The 18,844-nt window shown below is 29.3% G+C and overlaps 1 long non-coding RNA gene and 1 pseudogene across 2 annotated transcripts; one reads left to right on the forward strand and one right to left on the reverse strand.

The window, feature by feature from the left end:
- Positions 1–2,464: 2,464 nt before the first annotated feature.
- Positions 2,465–3,389, forward strand: LOC149886995 (myophilin pseudogene; annotated as a pseudogene). The gene has a single exon (XR_016453525.1). The product of XR_016453525.1 is annotated as a myophilin pseudogene (transcript).
- A 9,184-nt stretch (positions 3,390–12,573) lies between these two features.
- On the reverse strand, positions 12,574–18,831 carry LOC149886996 (uncharacterized). The gene is made up of 3 exons (XR_016453763.1): positions 18,614–18,831; positions 15,610–15,825; positions 12,574–15,404 (listed from the first exon to the last, which is right to left on the reverse strand). It is a non-coding gene; the product is annotated as an uncharacterized LOC149886996 (long non-coding RNA).
- Positions 18,832–18,844: the final 13 nt, after the last annotated feature.

An 18,844-nucleotide genomic window follows, 5' to 3' on the forward strand; every position in this document is an offset into this window, starting at 1 on the left:
TTGTATTTATTATGTTGGTTTAACATTGCTCTACCACATAATGACATCGTCTTTACGTCAGTATTTTGACCTCGTTCCAACGTTGGTTTAACATCGCTCGACGTTGGTTTAACATCGCTCGACGTTGGTTTAACATCGGAATTCTGACGTCGCCCGATGTCTTTTTTTCGACGTCGCCTAACCTTTCCATTTCCAACGTAAATCCGACATCGATCCGACGTCAGCTCCGACGTCGATCCGACGTTGTTCCGACGTCGCTTTGCCCACTGGGTTTGCTATTATTATTACAATACGTATTGTAATAATGGCATAATAAAAAAACAGCAAAAGCAAGAAATTTTCGAAATATATCTTGTAAGCATTTGGCTTCGCGTCTCTAAAATCATCATGGATGACGCAGAAAATATTCAAAATAATGACGGTTATGGCAAAACGACATTCGGCCAGAACTCTGTAGCCGCCACAATCGGGCCAGTGTTGGCCCAATAACAAATGCTATCGCAATGGCGTACGACTACTCGCCAGAAGCATGCCAGACTCGGGCCAGTACTGGCCCGTTACTAATCTAGTCGTTACGGTGTGCGATGATTCGCCGGAATTCAGGCCCAGTGTCGTAGGCTGTCCGGGTACATTCTTATTTCAAAAGTTTTTAATCCCTTTTTTTGCTTTAAATAAAATCGAGAAAAAATGAAAATCTGTAAATTCTCATACTGAGAGTACGGAGATCAAAATGAATCTCACAGGAGCAACAGGAACTCATTCAAGAAGTTTTAAGAGGTTTGTCTTAGCCTCAAGTTGCAGCTCTTTTTAGAGTCACCAATTCAGAAGTCACATAATATTATTTTTAACATCATTAAATAATTTAGATATAATAAACGTTTAGACTCATTAGTACTTTTTACTGTTAAATTTTATTGTTAAAAATAATAAAAAGTGCAGGTTACCATAGAAAGAGACGATAGGATCATTACAAAATTCTAATTAGACAATTTAATTCAAGTATTAACTTCCTGTTAAGCATGGTAGAAGAAACATAAAGAAAATTTTAGTTTAGAAGAAAAGTTTAGAAGAAAATTTTTTTAGTTTTAAATCAACGTTCTGAAAGTCGTCCAAAATATCTGAGTACGCCAACATAAAACTAAATTATTTTGTAAAAATTATTGGTGAAACAAGTTTACATCATAAAGTCGAACGATGGCAAAATTCAAGCATCAGAAAAAGACGGGAAAATAGAAAAGAGTTTAAATGATTACAAGATTTAAAAGTATTAATGGATCTGTAATCCAATTTAAAATATATTGCTTAAAAAAGCCAATTGTGTTAACATATTATTGATTCTAAAAAACTTAAAGCTTCGAGTATCAGAGTGTGAAAAGTTCAGATTAAGTGATCCATTTCCCTTTTTATTTTTTTTATTTTTAAGAAATTACTAAAACTGCTTTTTCAATTTTAAGGGAGTGAATAGGTTTTAGAACTTGCTCACTACGTTCATATAAAGTGATGACGTTACTAAAGTAGATTTTAATGTTGAATTTTAAAAAAAACTTTGCACTTTAAGGATATGAAAGTCATGAGATGCAAAAAAGCCTAAGGAAATCAAAAGGTGAGAAGAAATAGTTTGAATGTTCCAGTAAATACTGTTTAAATATTAGGTCGAGTTTGCTGGAACAATATGCAGTTAAACAAGTGTTCAACACATATCTTAAAGCAAAGAAATTGCAAAGAGTTCTTTAAAGTTAAGACAGACAGGAAAATGTATTTGAACTTTAAAAGTTTATGCTATATATATATATATATATATATATATATATATATATATATATATATATATATATGATTTATATACAATATAAATTTTTTGTTTATGTTTGTTTTAAAAAAAATTACTCGAATCTTAACAATAATCTGAAGCTTTTCTGAAACAAACAAACAAAAAACCTGGTGACGTTAAAAAAAAAGAGAGCTTGTGTCAATTACGTCATTTCATCTTGGTGAAGCACTGTACTTTTCGCCTTGTTATTAAAAAAAACTAGAATAGCTGTTGTTTATAAAAAATTAAAATATTTGTGTATTTACTCTCAAACAAACTTACAATAAATCTTTCAAAAATTTAAGGAAAAAAACACTTAAAGCACAATAGCTATTTTAAGGTTTTATTTTACGTTTTATATAAAAATACCGAAATCTAACTTCATAGTTGAAAATAGTTAATTTAAAAACTGGCCTATGTAAGATAAACGTAAATATTGCCAATCACTTATTAAACTCTTTACCATAGTTAAAATCATCTTTAAAATCTTATCAGCGAATTAGTTTTCTTTCGAAATAAGACAAAAACTCTTCCTCCAAGATTTATCTGTCTGGTTTATTATGCTCCCGAATAAAAGTGCAAACTGTGTTAGTTAAATAAAAACTGTTTACAATTCAACTTTTAACTCTATATAAGCATGCAAAGCGATGTTAATTTAGGAGTGCTCAATTAAATGTTGACAAAACAAGAAAAGAATCAATCAAGCGTGAGTAACGCTGGGCGTTGTTTCGTTAAGTAAAATTACAAAAGCTTATTTGTGTCACTTCGCGTATAGTTATTGTAGAAATATACACAGTTGAAAATAGTATTTTGGTATCTACATAAAAATGGCTTGTCGACCAAAGGGATATGGAATGACTGCAGAACTAGCCAACAAACGTGCAGCAAAGTTTGATCCTGATTTAACAAAGGAAGCAATGGAATGGATTGGAGAAGTATTGAGAGATGGTGGGGGGGAGCATGCTGAGTTAGCATCGCAAATTGGAGTGATTGAAAGTGCTAAAGATGTTCAAAACATTCTAAAGGATGGAGTAATACTGTGTCATTTAATTAACGTTATTCAACCTGGGAGCGTAAAGAAATTTCAGGCTTCGAAGCTGGCTTTTAAACAAATGGAAACCATTGGTCAATTTTTGACAGCATGCGAAGGTCTCGGAATAAACAAAATAGATCTTTTTCAAACAGTCGATCTATTTGAAGGGCAAAATATACCTCAAGTTATAAACGGAATTTTCGCACTTGGAAGAAAAGCTAGAAAAATATATGACGGACCAACTCTTGGACCTGAAGAGGCAACCGAAAACAAACGCGAATTTACTGAAGAACAATTGAGAGCCGGTGAAGGTGTTATCGGCCTGCAAGCCGGTTCAAACAAAGGAGCATCCCAGGCCGGACAAAATTTTGGCAAAACCAGAGCCATTATTGATTAGAATTTTAAAACCTTTTATTTTTTGGAATAAAAAATTGCATTCACCATATTAATTAGAGAAAAATATTTATAGAACAACTTTAACGAGAGAAGCGACTGTTAGTTTTAATTAATTTTTTTATTACGAAAAATTACTTTTTAAGATTTTTACTACTGCTATAATTCTTTTTTTAAACATTATATTGATGCCTTCCCTTTCGTTTTTTTTTTTTTTTTTTTTTTTTTTTTTTTTTTTTTTTTTTGAATAATCAGAGATTAATATTTGTTCCGACTTATGTATGACGCGTGTACGTTTAAGTCTTTAATTGCTGTTCTCAATGATGAAATCGACATATTTGTTTGAATCTTTCTTACGTTTGAATCAGCGTAAACATGAGAAGTTTATGATAAGTTCAAATTATTGCTTTCAAAAATTACTCCCCAGACTTGATTTTAAATTAAAAAAACTTAATACTTAAAGTAAGGAAAGTGAGCGCATCAGGTTTTTAAGTTCATTTTTTCGTTTGTTTTTATTCTGACTAAAAGTTAGAGTAAAACTAACGTTATTCTAAAAACTTATGTCTCCTAGCGTTTTTTCCATGAAACTGGTCCTTACACACAGTTGTTGTGCAAAATAATAGATCTAAATTTTAAAAACTAAAACATAATTATATAAAGAGAATAAAATGAATATTCCATAAAAAACTACAAAAAAAAATTAACAATCGAGAGTAATTTTAATAAATAAGCAGCAATCGCTGATTAATTCAATTGCAACTGAAATTAAGCAAGACATCAAAAAACAATAGTGATGATAATAAAACTTTGTTTTTAGAAAGACAATAACAGAGTGTATATAGCAACTTTTGAATTGTTGGAAAGCTGCTAAATAAAATGTTTGGTTATCAGTCGTTTTTAATGTACAGTTTCAGCAATACGAGGAAGAGGATAAGCAGAGAGTTGTGTATATTTTTCTATTGTTTGTGAGTAATTGATAGGTAAATGTTTTTTATGGTTACAATTTCAAATATTGTTTTTTGTGGCTGAATAAGAGTGAATTTATAGCATTAACTAGCGTAAGAGTGAACATGATACATAGACTGAATAAAACAAAAATTGAAATAAATGAACTGCACATTTTTTCACAAACTGTGGAATTTGACGCGATATTGGAATAAGTACGAATTGGCATAGATGTAAACTGAGGCCAATGTTACAAAACTTACTCTTTCGTAGCACTACGAGTTTCGTAAAAACGTAAAAGTTATGTTGGAAATTTATCTTGTTTAAAAAAAAATTACGAAAAATCTTTCTAATTATTTACGAAAATCAAAAATTCTTGGTTACAGACAGCTTTGTTTTTAGGCAAGAACAAAATTGTTTCCTTTTTCCACTGTTTTAAATTTACTTCGCGAAGTTCAAGAAAGTTCGCGTAAATACTAAAGTAAATGTTTTATAATATCAGTCCCTGACATCAACGTTATAAAGTTACTCTTTTGAAACAATTTTAGCTTTTATTTTAGCATTAATAAATAGGGGAGAGGGGGAGCATTAGAACGTTTCGACAAGGAATTAAGAAACATTTTTTGCTATTTTCTGAATGTATTAGCAAAATTTTAATATAGTTTATGTTCAGAAATATTAATGGTTAAGTACAATACTTTTGAATATTCTAAACATATTGTTTATTGTACTAATGCTCCCTTTCATGGGGAGTAGGGTATAAGAAGAAAAAAAATTTTTAATATCATATCGCATACCCTCTGAAATTGATCCCATATATGAAGGTGTTCTGTGTGCAAAGTATTTTCTATAAATATTAAAATAAACCCATCCCTTAAAGACACTCAATTTTTCGATGAAAGCAAAACATTTGTATGATACTTCGTTATTACAAATGCTACTAGTAATGCAAAAGAAATATATATATTCTTTTGTAGTATCAAATTATTTTCATACATTTTAGTATTTATGAGTTCATCCTATTAACCAAAAAAAGCTATGTATAAGTCAAAACATAATGTTGTTAATGTAGTCTAAAGAATGCAGGGACAAGGTCAATTGTAAAAGTCATCTATTCAGATAGACAGTCTAATGACAAAAGCCTCACAATATGACATTATACATTAAGGATTACTTCATAACTTTCATACATCATTGGGGCAGTTACCAGAAGCCCAAGATTCAAGAGTAAGCATGCTTAAATAGATTGTCTATATTTTGATAATAATGACAAAAGCCCTTCAATATGGCACTAGGCATATACTTCTAGACTTTATACTTCTCATTGGACATCCAGTTAAAGATATTACTGGAGCAAGACTACCAAGTTTGAGAAGGGTAATGAGAAATCAATTTTTTGACATCAAAAAGAAAAAAATGACTGTTTCTGAAAGTGCTTATGTAGAACAGTTCTGGCAAAAATGCAGACTGTCGACACAACAGAAGTCTAACATTGTTAAAAAGATTAAAAAACGGTATGAAGAACATCTAAACATCATAAGAAACATGAAAAGAATCAGCAGTAAAGACAAGATTATACAGGAAAGCTTTGCTGCAAATTTAGATGATTTGTTTGACATCAATCATGCAGACTTTATGTCAATACCCACCCAACAACAAGTCGTCTTAAAGACAAATTGAAGACGTCTTGAAATTGGTCTTAAAGATGTCTTAAACTGGTCTCAAATGAAACACAGTAAGTCGTCTTATTCAAAACGTCTTAAAGTTGCCTTACTTAAGTCGTCTTAAAGTTGTCTTAAACTGGTCTCAAATGAAATACGGTAAGTCGTCTTAACTAAAACGTCTTAATATTATCTTATTTAAATCGTAATAATGACGGCTTAAAAAGTCGTGTGTGTTTATATATATATATATATATATTACCTTTCAGTCTCCTGCCAACATAAATATACATATTTATATTGTATTAGAAGGAGACTAGAAGGTGGTGACAGAAAATAGAAAGGTGTGAATATATAAACTATCCAAATGCAATAACTGAAAAAAGAGACATGATTTACAATAGAAAAATACTTCACAGCATCCACAAAAAAAGAGTACATGATTATAAAATTTTATTAATATTTTCGTGATGCTGGTGCGTTTTTTAACACACCCTGAATAAATTTACGGAGTGCCTTCTCCGAATCCTTTGGATATGTCTTTCGGACAGCCGCTAAAAAGAGAAAATTAATGAAGCAGTAATAGGTCATGAAAATCATTGTTTTTTTGGAAAGCAGCGTTAGAAGACACTTACCAATTATACATTTATAATATAAAGGTGGGTTTCTTTAAAATTTCTCTATCCGCCTCTCTGTCTATCCATGCTGAAATTTATCATCAGCGAACAATTTAATTTCTAAATTCGATTAGTTTCTCAGAAATCTCTAAAATATGTGCTTGTGATAACCTAGCCATAGGCCCTTTACGGAAGTAGTTCAAAATTCCTTTGAATTAGTAGTTGGTCTTTTGTATATAGTCAAAGCAGAAATCCGGAAACATATATAATACCAGTAGCTATAAAAGGAGACTATGGGTGGAATGCAAGAACCGAACTTCAAATTTGAAGTCGAACTTAAAACCTTAAGTGCGACTTGAGCGAATGCACAAAGCGAACTTCAACTCAAGTCAGACTTGAAAACCGCTAAAAATAGACCTTTTTCAAGTCTGACTTCAAACCAGACTTGAGAGAGCAAAAATTCCTTCCGAATGCAAGAACCCAACTTGAAATTTCAAGTCAGACTTCAAATCTCAAGTCTGACTTGAACGGAATGCAAGAAGCGAACTTGAACTGAAGTCAGACTTGAAAAACGAGAATTTTTGAATTTTCAAGTCATTTTTTCAAGTCTGCTCCAGACCAATCTTGAAACCAAACTTGAAAAAAAAAACAGACCGCCATTATCATTTTGCTGATGCGTAACAAAACTTTACTATTACTATATAACTTATTACAACCTTTGCAAGTATGAAAATGAGTTTTTAACAAGCAAAAGTAGTTACTTGGGCATATTCACCTAATTAATTTAGAAGGTTGTAATTGTATCTGATTTCATTTTCAAAAATGAAAATGAAATCAGATACAATTACAACTTGAGAAGTACACACATGTTGAATGTTGTTGTTGAATATTGTTTTGGTATATCAAAAAAAAACAATACCCTTGCATTAACATTCCCTTAGGAACAAAACTGCAAAGTTCCATAGCTATAATAATATCCTGTTTTGTGCTTCACAACATTGCCCTTCTACAAAATGATTATTGTGGAGGCAATGAAATACAAAATAGCAATGAAGAATGTGGTGCTAAAGCATTCACTAAAGATATTTTTGCAGAAACAAAGCAAAAGTCAAATTTCAGACTTATTTTTTTTTAAAAAAATTTGTGTCTGATAATGGATAAAGGGTGTAATAACAAAAACATTATTTTCAAATATTTATACTACATATTATTTCAAAAGAATTACATTTTATATTTCAAAAAAGTATTATATATGAAAAAAACAATTTCACTAAAAAATAAAGTGATAAATTCAAACATTCCAAAAACAATTTGGATCTGATATTGTTAGAAAATAATAATCCTCACATAGAATAATTCTGTTGTGTTGCTTTTTTAAAACTTTGTGAAAATTTTAACTGTGAAAATTTTCACAAAGTTTTGTTTGTATTGTTGCTTTTTCTGGAGAGAGTTTTTTTTTATATCATCTATTTCTATTTGTTTTTGCATTAGTTCTTTATCAAGATCATGAATTTCATTATATTGCTTTTTTGTATTTTTTTTTTATTAAGAGATTTTTGTTTAACGTTAAACTTTGTTCTTTTTCATGTGTTAATGAGCAAGATGCTATCAATGGTTTTTAAAAGTTTTCTTTTCTGTTTCTATAAGTGGCCCAATAGTTTCAGAAGACCTGTCTCCATATGTGATCTCTATTGACTTACATATGTAAATGGTATATATATGTGTAGGTATATATATATATATGTATATATATATATATATATATATATATATATATATATATATATATATATATATATATATATATATATATATATATATATATATATACGCACACATAGTATTATGTAGTATTAGTATTGAGAAAACTAATTTTGTTTAAAGTAATTTTCTCAGTATTTTTAAAAAAAAACCATTATTTTCATTAAAGTATTAGTAAAAAGATAAATAAAAATACATTAGTATAGTATCATCCCCAAACAGCGTCAAAATAAGATTCTGCATTTTCTAGAACATTTGCATGTATTTTAATTCAAATGGAATCTGTTAAAATGGAGAAATCAAGAGAAATTGTCTTGATCACTTAAGTGGTACATATGACCAACCGTTGCTTACCAACAACTTAGGATTTGGAACTGAAAGTGCCAAGATGAATTTATTTTTCTGATGAAAAATACATAGCAAGAACTTTTTTTTTTTTTTACTGTTATTAACTTTTTATTTAATCGTATATTATACAAATATCATTACACGGAATTTGTTTCAGTAAAAGGTTTTTCCCGTAAAAAAAATCCATTACCGCTATTGGTTGCGAAGTGCATTTTCCGATAAACGCCCTAAATTCAACGCCTCGACTATTTTTCAAGTTCGACTTTCTCAAGCACGAACTTGAAATTTTCAAGTCTCGTTTACGCATTCGCTCAAGTCAATTTTTCAAGTCTGACTTGACAAAGTCGAACTTGAGATTTCAAGTCGAACTTGACTCAAGTTCGGTTCTTGCATTCCACCCTATATTTTTGATGTTACTTATACGACTGGCAACCAAAATCGTAATCTGTCCGCTTGCGAAATTCTTGTTCTTCATTAAGCTATTTTAAACATCATTACTACTCTTCCTTCCCAAGAACCTTTGATAATGCACCCTTTCACAAGAATAATATCCAATATAAACAACAGTCCAAAAATGATCTTGCTGAAGCATCACAGAGAAAAGTTCTAACTTTAACAGTGTGTTCAACTGATTTTATTGTCAGACCGAATAACTTTAAACCACACAATTTTTGTCATTCTTCCGTAAATGGATATAAAGACGTAATTAAAAAGGCAATTAAGGAAGGAATTAAAGCATGGACGTATAAGAGTGGACGTGCAACTTATTACAGTTTAACTTTTCGTATTAGTTTAAACATTTACAGCATTTGTTTAATAAGACTGTTCATGATAAAGTAACTACTTCATGTTTTGATAAATTACTAAACAAATTACACCAAGATAAAGAAAATCAGTTGTCCGCACGAAGAGATTTTATCATTTTTTCAAGATAAACATTTGTAAACTTGGAAACTTTTTTCGTGTAAATAAAGTCTGTGAATGATAAAATAGACCTGTAAGGATAAATTTAAAATGACTAAAAAAGGTTTAGCTAAATAAAAAAAAGCTTAAATATACTTTTTTATCAAGATCTGATTTCATTCAATTCTTTCGTCCTTGATTCGCAAGCTTAGTCCTTGATTCACCAAGCTATTTTATAATTCATTTGATAATGCGAAACCTTTTCAAAAATTATTTAAATTTATAATTATTTTACAAAATGCAGCAGATATTTCATGTTTTCGTTTTTCATATTTCATATATTTTTTCATTTATCATAAAAAGCACATAATAACGCATTAGTTTTTGTCAAATAAAATTAAGGTTATATATAGCTGGTAAATCGTATTATGTTAATATTAAATTCTTAGTTCTTCTTGCGGTTTGCCATATATTGGCTTTGCCAAATTCTTTAAAACTGTGACAAATTATTTTTGCTTTCTTGTATTCATTTTATGTATAAGTTATTTAACCATAACTCTATATATATTGTTAAATATATATATATATATATTGTTAAATATATATATATATATATATTGTTAAATATATATATATATATATATATATATATATATATATATATATATATATATATATATATATATATATATATATATATATATTGTTAAATATATATATATATATTGTTAAATGTATATATATATATATTGTTAAATATATATATATATATATATATATATATATATATATATATATATATATATATATATATATATATATATATTACACACGTCTTTTTAAGCCGTCGTTAATAGGTGTTAAATATGACAACTTTAAGACGTTTTAAATAAGACGACTTACAGTGTTTCATTTGAGACCAGTTTAAGACATCTTTAATATCAATTTCAAGTTGTCTTAAATTTGTCTTTAAGACGACTTGTTGTTGGGTGGGAAACGTCCATAATTAAAGACATCTTAAACTGGTTATACCGAAAGACGTCTTGTTAAGATGTCTTACGAACGTCTTAAACTGGCTGTACCGATAGACGTCTTGTTAAGATAAGTTAAAGACGTCTTAAACTGGTTATTCTGAAAGACATCTTAAACTGGTTATACCAAAAGACGTCAAAAACTGGTTGTTGCAACAGATGTCTTGTTAAGATGTGTTAAAGACGTCTTAAAATGGTTATTCCGAAAGACGTCTTGTTAAGATATCTTACGGACATCTTTAACTGGTTGTTCCGACAGACGTCTTGTTTAGATGTCTTGCGGACGTCTTAAACTGGTTATTCTGTTAGACGTCTTGTTTAGATGTCTTGGGGACGTCTTTAACTGGTTGTAGGAAGACGTCTTAATGAGGTGTGGAAAAGCCGTCATAAACACGTCTTTAACTAGTTGCAGACGTCTAGACGAGTTAAAGATAAGTTACATACGTCTTAAAGTCGTCTCATGTTGGGTGGGTAATAATAAATGAAGAAGACATGGAGTTCCTAAGACTGCAGAAAGAGAGAAGAGCACCATAGGAGGCATAGAAAAAACACTGGCTAATAAAGAAAGAAGAGCTGAGGAGAAGCAAAAAAAAAGAGAGGCCTACCACATGTCAAGAAAAGAAGAAAAAGAGAAACAGTTTGAAAAGGTGACATTATCAGCAAGAAATTCATCAGTTGAAGAAAAATCCGAATGATTGTGATGAAGAAGACAAAGTCCAACTCAGTGGCAGTAGGCCTAAGAAAATCAAAATATTGTCATCACAAATATGCTGCATATAATATAGAACAAACACCAGCATTCAAAAGTCCTCAATGATTGTTGCTTTAGTTTTGAATGAAGTTGGACCATCTGCAGGCAACGTTGTATTATCTAAAAGCACTGTGCATTGAGTGACACAAGAACAACGCAAAAACAGAGCTCATCAAATTAAAGCTTCTCTTGTTCCATCAAAGTGTGTAGTACATAGGGATGGCAAGCTCATGCTTAAGAACAGTGCAACGTCAAATGATCTAGAGGATTGTCTTGCAGTATTGCTGGCTTCACTTGTTGATGGAATCGAGAATTTGCTAGGAGTTCCTGCTTTTTCATCAGGAACTGGAAAGGATATCAGTTAGGCTGTATATGAATTGCTTCATTCTTGGAATGAACATTACTGGCATGTGCTTTGATACAACAGCTTTGGCTAACACTGGACACAAAGCAGGGGCAGCAACACTGATAGAAGAGCTGTTGGGGAGAAATTTACTCTGGTTGAGCTGTAGATACCACATGATGAAAGTCTTGCTCTCTGATGTCTTTATAATATGCTCTGGACCCTCATCTGGTACCGACATACCTAATATTTAAGAGATTTAAATAGACTTGGTCTATTTATACAGAAACAGCTTCTATTGCAAGAACAGAAATTGTTTCTGTTTTAGAAGAATAGAACAGAAACAATTTCTGTTGCAAGTTGTTGAAAAACACAGAAAAGAACTTTGTTCTTCTAACCGCATTGATTTGTTTCACATGTAATATCATTGACTTTACTTTCATAAGCTTTCGTTTAAATATTTGTTTAAATTAAATGCTGTTACAATATAAATAATATGGCATTACATAATGATTATGCTATAAATTTAAGACATTTCAGAAAGAAAAAAAATTTTATTAGTGCAAAATGTCGTATTTGGTATTTTATAAAACTGGATGTCATTTTTGAGGGATCGGTTAAAGCTATGTGATTGGAAAAATATTTAGAAATAGAAGTCTTGTTAGATCATTTTGAGAAAGGGTATGCAATATGATTCTCAAACATTTTTTGGTTATTTTTTTTGGGTCATCCTAATGGGGAGCATTGGTACACAAAGTTTTTATATTAATATAGTAAGAAATTTCATCAAAAAAAAAGTGCGATATGAATGAATAATAAAAACACATTTTAAACCAACAAAATATTTTATAAAAATATCAAAAAAACGTAAACATGAAGAGGAAAAAACACATAAAAGTAATTACTTTACATTGTACATTGAATCGATGCTGGTAAAAGGAAAACTCTCCTAAACTACTTTTTTTAATTTCGATTAATTTTGCGATAGAGGTTTTTATTTAAAGAGTCTTTTCAATTTTTCCTCTTCAAATATTTTTTTCAGGAGTGTCTGAGTCTTCTAGACTTTCCTCTTTTTTATCCCTTGTTAGTAAGTTTATGCCCTGCAGCTTAGGGATACGGATAGAATATTTCCAGAGTTAACGAACCTTTTGATGTTCTTGGTAATACTTTGTCATGCACACTAGATTGTAATGATTTACCTCTATCTGTTGTAACAGCTATTGCAGGAGGTTTTTTCTCCAACCAATGTGTTTGGATCAGGGCTTGTTATATATGTAGAAAATATTTTTGCTTCATTTTGGCGGTTAAAATTTGCATTAACTCACAAATGAAGAAGCTTCAGAGGCAAACAACAAGAATTTAAGAAGCATTAGATTGAACCATACAAGAAAAATGTTCCTAAATGATGGAATGAGTGATTTATTTTTTAGATTGCTTGATGTAAATGACCCTCTTATACAGGAAACATCAGCCATAAAGAGAAAAAGAAACCAGAGAAAGACTTGACTTTCCCCTGAAATTCTTGAACTTCTGAAAAAACCAGAAGTGCCTCAGAGAGACACTGAAAGTGAAATTGAAAGTGATGGGGAAAACTCCAGCTAAAGCAAATTTTATTTTTGTCGAGGCTTAATATCAAACTCTCAAATTATCTATAAAGGTACTCGCAAGTTTAATAATTTTGTTCAAAGAACTAGTTAAAACAAAATGTGATGTGTTTAATAATGGACATAATATCAACCAAAGTGTGATAATGAAAGAAATTATCTCAATTTGAAATGATAGTGCATTGTTGATAGCCATATCAATATAATATGTAAAGATCATAAAATTTACTTTTGCAATATTAGAGTTTTGTTAAATTCTTGAACAAATAATGTTTTGTGTGAAAATAAATCAATTTTTTTTTTAACAATTCATTTGGCATATTTGAGTTGATTAAATAACGAGTAAAAGGAAATATTCGTTTGTTTTTTTTTATGTTTTTGACTTGCGTGGCATCAAGCTTTTTTAAGACAAGTATTTTATAAAATTAATTTAAAGCAACGGTTTCGAAAAAGAAAAAAAAAATTCCAAACTATTCCAACTATTTTCAATCCTAAAAAATTTAATGAAGCAAGCACTTTATTTGCTGATGAAGATTATGACAGACTTCAAGTGTGTTGTGTAAAGTAAAAGTTTTGTTTCATTGATAAATTTTCAAAAAAAATACTAATAACAATTAAATTATCAAAAACAATTTTCATTTATAAGTTTTTTATGTAATAGGCATACAAATCTTTTTTTTAGTTTTTACTTTGATTTAGGAAACTGAGAGGAATGAAAAAATTACTTTTAATTAAAATTTTTCAATGGAGTGCAAAGGTCACATTATTGAACCTAGTCATTGTTTTAAACAAATCTCGGGTTGCCATTTGAAGTATTTGCTAACCAATTTAAATCTGTTCATCACAACTTGTTAAAAACTCTGAGTAGATTCTTAACTACTGAGCCAATATCAAATCCACGGCAGTTTTAAATTGATACTTTTTGGAACTTTATTCTGAGCATGCGCAGTCAACAAGTGCAAAACATGAAAAAAAAAGTCTAGTTTTTTGAGTAGGTACAAACGGCGGGGCGGATCATTTAAACGTTACTAAAGCGAGTTATATTTCATTAAAAAAAACGATTCAGATATAGTTTAAATTCACTAACGATATAATATTTAGAAGGAATTTGCATATTACAATTTTATTAAACGACAAAAAAAAGTATATAAGTTTATAATATCTTATAAATTTTATGAACTCAAAAAACAACGTGATCCGCCAATTTGTATCAAGTGATCCGCCAATTTATATCAAGTGATCCGCCTAATATTTTGATTATTTGAATCAAACTCCTTTAATTTTAACGATTGTTTTACAAAAAAACAACGTGATCCGCCAAATTATATCAAGAGATCCGCCAAACTTTATGAAGTGATACGCCTAATATTTTGATTGCTTAAGTCTAACTCTATAAGTTTTAATGATAGTTCTACCAAAAAACAAAGTGATCCGCCAATTTATATTAAGTGATTCGCCTAATATTTTGATTGTTTAAATGAAACTCTGTAAAGTTTAATGATTGTTCTACAAAAAAAAAAACGTGATCCGCCGATTTATATCAGGTGATCCGCCTACTGTTGTCATCGGCCAGAGTGAATGTTTATTGCTTAAAAACAAAATCTTACTTGAAATTCTTTTATTCAACTGCTTATTAAACTGCTTATTCATCAAAATACCCTTCTTATCACAAAATTCTTTCTCTTCTTAAAAATCCTCTTTAAATCTCTTAAAAATTCTTTTCTCTTAAAATCCTCTTTAAATCTCTTCTTCTAACAAAAACTCCAACTTCCTAGATTCTTACTTTTTTTTGAGCTTTTATAGTTTTTGCTTGTTTTCCAGTTGCGATATCTTTTCATTTATTTATATGGCAGGTTGATGAGTCTTCATGTTTACGTCTTTTCTCAGTTGTTGTTTTTAACTTAATTCTTTTTGCTTTATCATTTATTGATGTGAAGAGTGGACGAGTCATCTTGTATGTGTCTTTTCTGATCGTTGTTTTTAACTTTTCTTATTATCGCTTTATCATTTACGAGTCTTCGCGTTTACATCTTTTCTCAGTTGTATTTAACTTTTCTTCTAACGCTTTATCACTTATTTATGTGAAGAGTTGGTGAAACTCTGTAAAGTTTAATGATTGTTCAACAAAAAAAAAAAACGTGATCCGCCGATTTATATCAGGTAATCCGCCTACTGTTGTCATCGGCCAGAGTGAATGTTTATTGCTTAAAAACAAAATGTTACTTGACAGTGTAAAAAAAACTCAAAGCAAAATTTGGAATGAAAAAGAGAGGGGGCTACACAACATGAATTTTAATTAAATATATTATTAAAAGATTTTATTTAAAGTAGGTTTTATTTAGTAGTAAACTTACGTAAAACTTTTAAAAGAAAAACAAAAACCATTATCAAAATGCAAGATATATTTACCATGAGGAACTAAAACTGCAAGGTTGTGGTTACCGATGTAATGGATAACAACAAGATCTGTCCGACTCAGATCACAGTACACAAACTTCTGGAAATCATTTGAAATTCCTGTTGGTGTAACTGTGGCAAAATGGATCTTTGTGTAAAGTGGCAAAGTCAGAGGAATTTTACTGGACCCATTTTGCTTCCACCTATACCCATCTGCCCGTCAATCATCTAAAAAAAAAATAATAATAATAATAATATATATTTATTTATATATACACACACATATACATTGCATATACAATAAACAACCACAATATTTACATGCAACATCACTTGGCAACAAATAAGGAGAATTTAAACTTTTGTGTGAACTAAAAAGAGCATGATTTAACAACTCATCAATTGTATAGTTAGTAGGTTCCACAGTATAAAATAAAAAAAGATATGGCAGGCAAAAAGGTGGAAATTGCTGGAATTATTGGAATTGCTTTATACATGGAGAACAACTTCACATCATATAAATTAAGTGACAGTAATCAGGACAACCAAAATTGTTGAGTAAAAAGAGCAAAAATATAAGCAAACAAACAAAGTTCAAAACATGCTGAGGTAATAATAAAAAATACAGCTGAGAACAAACCAAGTTTATACCAAGGTACGAATTCCTTATAAACAAAACAGAAAATTTATGGAACATATTCAGGGTGTTAGCTTGCCTAATCATTAGCCAAATGGCACCGAGTATACTGTAGAATTCCCAATGGGTTTAAAGTTTCCAAAATTCAATACCTCTTTTTTTTTTTTTTAGTAGCAGTAGTGGTAGTGGTAGTAGTAGTTGTATAGTAGTAGTAGTAATCTTAGTTGGCCTCATTTTACGATTTGCCTAGCTCTGGCGCTACAAATTTTGCCCTCATGTTACAATATTTTGCCTGCGTAACAATATTAAGTTACACAGAATGTTCTCATCTTACGAATCTGCCCTTATGTCACAAAATGTGCATAGCATGAGGGCAAAAACTGCACTCATGTTAAGCTACATAGTAACATCAGGGCATTTGTCATAAAACTTATTTATTTTAAGATAAACGATTAAGTAAGCAAATTGGTCAATTTAAACATGGCAAAGTTTGATGTATTAGTGGAATGATTAAGATTGATATAGTAATAAATTTAGATTGATAATATAGTTAGAACAATAACATATTAATAAATAATATTTATGTTAAACATATATGTAATAATATCTAAAATAAATTGAATAATGATATTGACAATATATTAATTAACTAAGATTGATAATAAAGTTAACTAATACCTAAATCTAACTTTATTATCAGCAATAAACACAAATTTATTGCTACCTAGGTAGTAATTAATCTGTGTTTATTGTTAAACCAACAATGTTATTTAACTTTTTGTTGTTTAATCATACTAATTAATAATACCTTTGAGGTCCTCATTGATGTAAGTTCTATGTTTTTTTGGTACTATAACTAATAGAGATTTACAGAGATAAAGAATAGAATCAGGAGTAATAAAGTAGCAAGCATGGTAAAGAGATACAACCTTAGCAGATGGTTAAGATCAGAAGTAAGATTTGATCCTACAAGTCAAAGGGTAGATGACTCATTCAGTACATTACTGTTCATAAATATAGGAAGATCTAGATTTTTGCGATAAGGATTCCCCGAAAAAAATTTAGTCTTATCTGAGTTAGAGATAATTCTCTACCAAAAAAAGAAAAAATATTATAATTTTATTTTGATTGCAAAATTATAAGTTTAATTTTATAAAAAATTTTTGAAAAGTTTTAACTTTGAAAATATGTCTCACCCATTTTAGGGCTAGAAGTTTGGGTTACATGAGGGCTTCGAACCGGGATTATAGATATATTCTGTTTATCATAAAATATATTCCTGGCTAACACCCCAACATTGCCACAAGTCAACAAATGTAAACAGTTTCAAGAACAAATTAGACAAATATTTAGCATTAAAAAAATTAACTTAATGAGTTTTAATAGTAATAAAAATTTTTAATACTAATAAAAAGTATAAAAAATTTAAACAAAAATTACTTTTGGTATTAAGTCTTCTAAGTAGTTTTTGTTTAAATTTTTTATTCTTTTTATTAGTATATACCTATATTATCAAAAGTGAGTTGTCAAATTGAGTTTCTAATTCACTACTAAATTATATTTTATATACTACTACTAAATTATATTTTATATACTACTACTAAATTATATATACTACTAATAAATTATAATTATAATTATAATAATAATACACATTTTATATACTACTACTAAATTATATAATATTTTTAATAATATAGCAGTTACTATATTGTTATAATTTATGATTTTTTTTAAGCAAGTACAATGAAAGCACATTGGTGCTCACATTTTAAAATCATAACACAGATACTTTTAAACAGCATGTATAAAAAAGGTCATTTAAAAATCTGCAGATTATTTTCTATAGCATGTCTTACACTGACATAATATAAAATAGACACAAGCATGTAAGTTTGCTATGGAGCCATTTTACAATAATAAATAAATCTTCAAATAAATTATAATAGGAAAGACAATTTTTAGCTTCAAAAAAATGTTGCATATTAAATGACATCTTGAAAATATTCAATATAATATTAAATGAAATTTAGAAGTCCTTTCATATTTATTAATAAGATATCTTGCTTTACTATAGCATAGCCTTAAGTAAAGGATAAACTATGCCTAAGTAATGTTAGATTTTACTTTAAACATATTAAAAGATACAAAGCTATATACAGTCTTGTAGACTACATGTAGGCTACAGTCTTCATTGTAGATTACAGGTATAACTTCTTTAAATGTGTTTAAAGTCTAACTTTACTTTAGGCATCGTAATTGATTTTTACTAGTATAATCCAAAAACTATGCTATTTACTACATTATACTATTTTAGTATACAAATATATTTAAAAAATACAAATACTATACAAGTGCACTGAAATATTGCTGCCTAACCTTTTCCATGATTTACTTGTATGACATAAACTTCGCCTGCCTTAGGATTGTTGAATGTAGTTGTTCTATCTTCATTATTGCTCTTGGCGATAAGATTTGCAATAACCTCTATTTTAAGGTGCTTTATGCAACCTATCAAAACTGGCACAGCCATTTATTAAAAAGTCATCTTAAAAAAATTTAGCAATATGTTTGTTCAGGTTAAATTCGTTTGCAGAAATTTAACTATTA

The sequence above is a fragment of the Hydra viridissima genome, unplaced genomic scaffold (genome assembly GCF_058129835.1).
Source record: "Hydra viridissima isolate aposymbiotic clone 2 unplaced genomic scaffold, HvirCarnegie_v1 scaffold_6, whole genome shotgun sequence".
Classification (NCBI taxonomy): domain Eukaryota; kingdom Metazoa; phylum Cnidaria; class Hydrozoa; order Anthoathecata; family Hydridae; genus Hydra; species Hydra viridissima.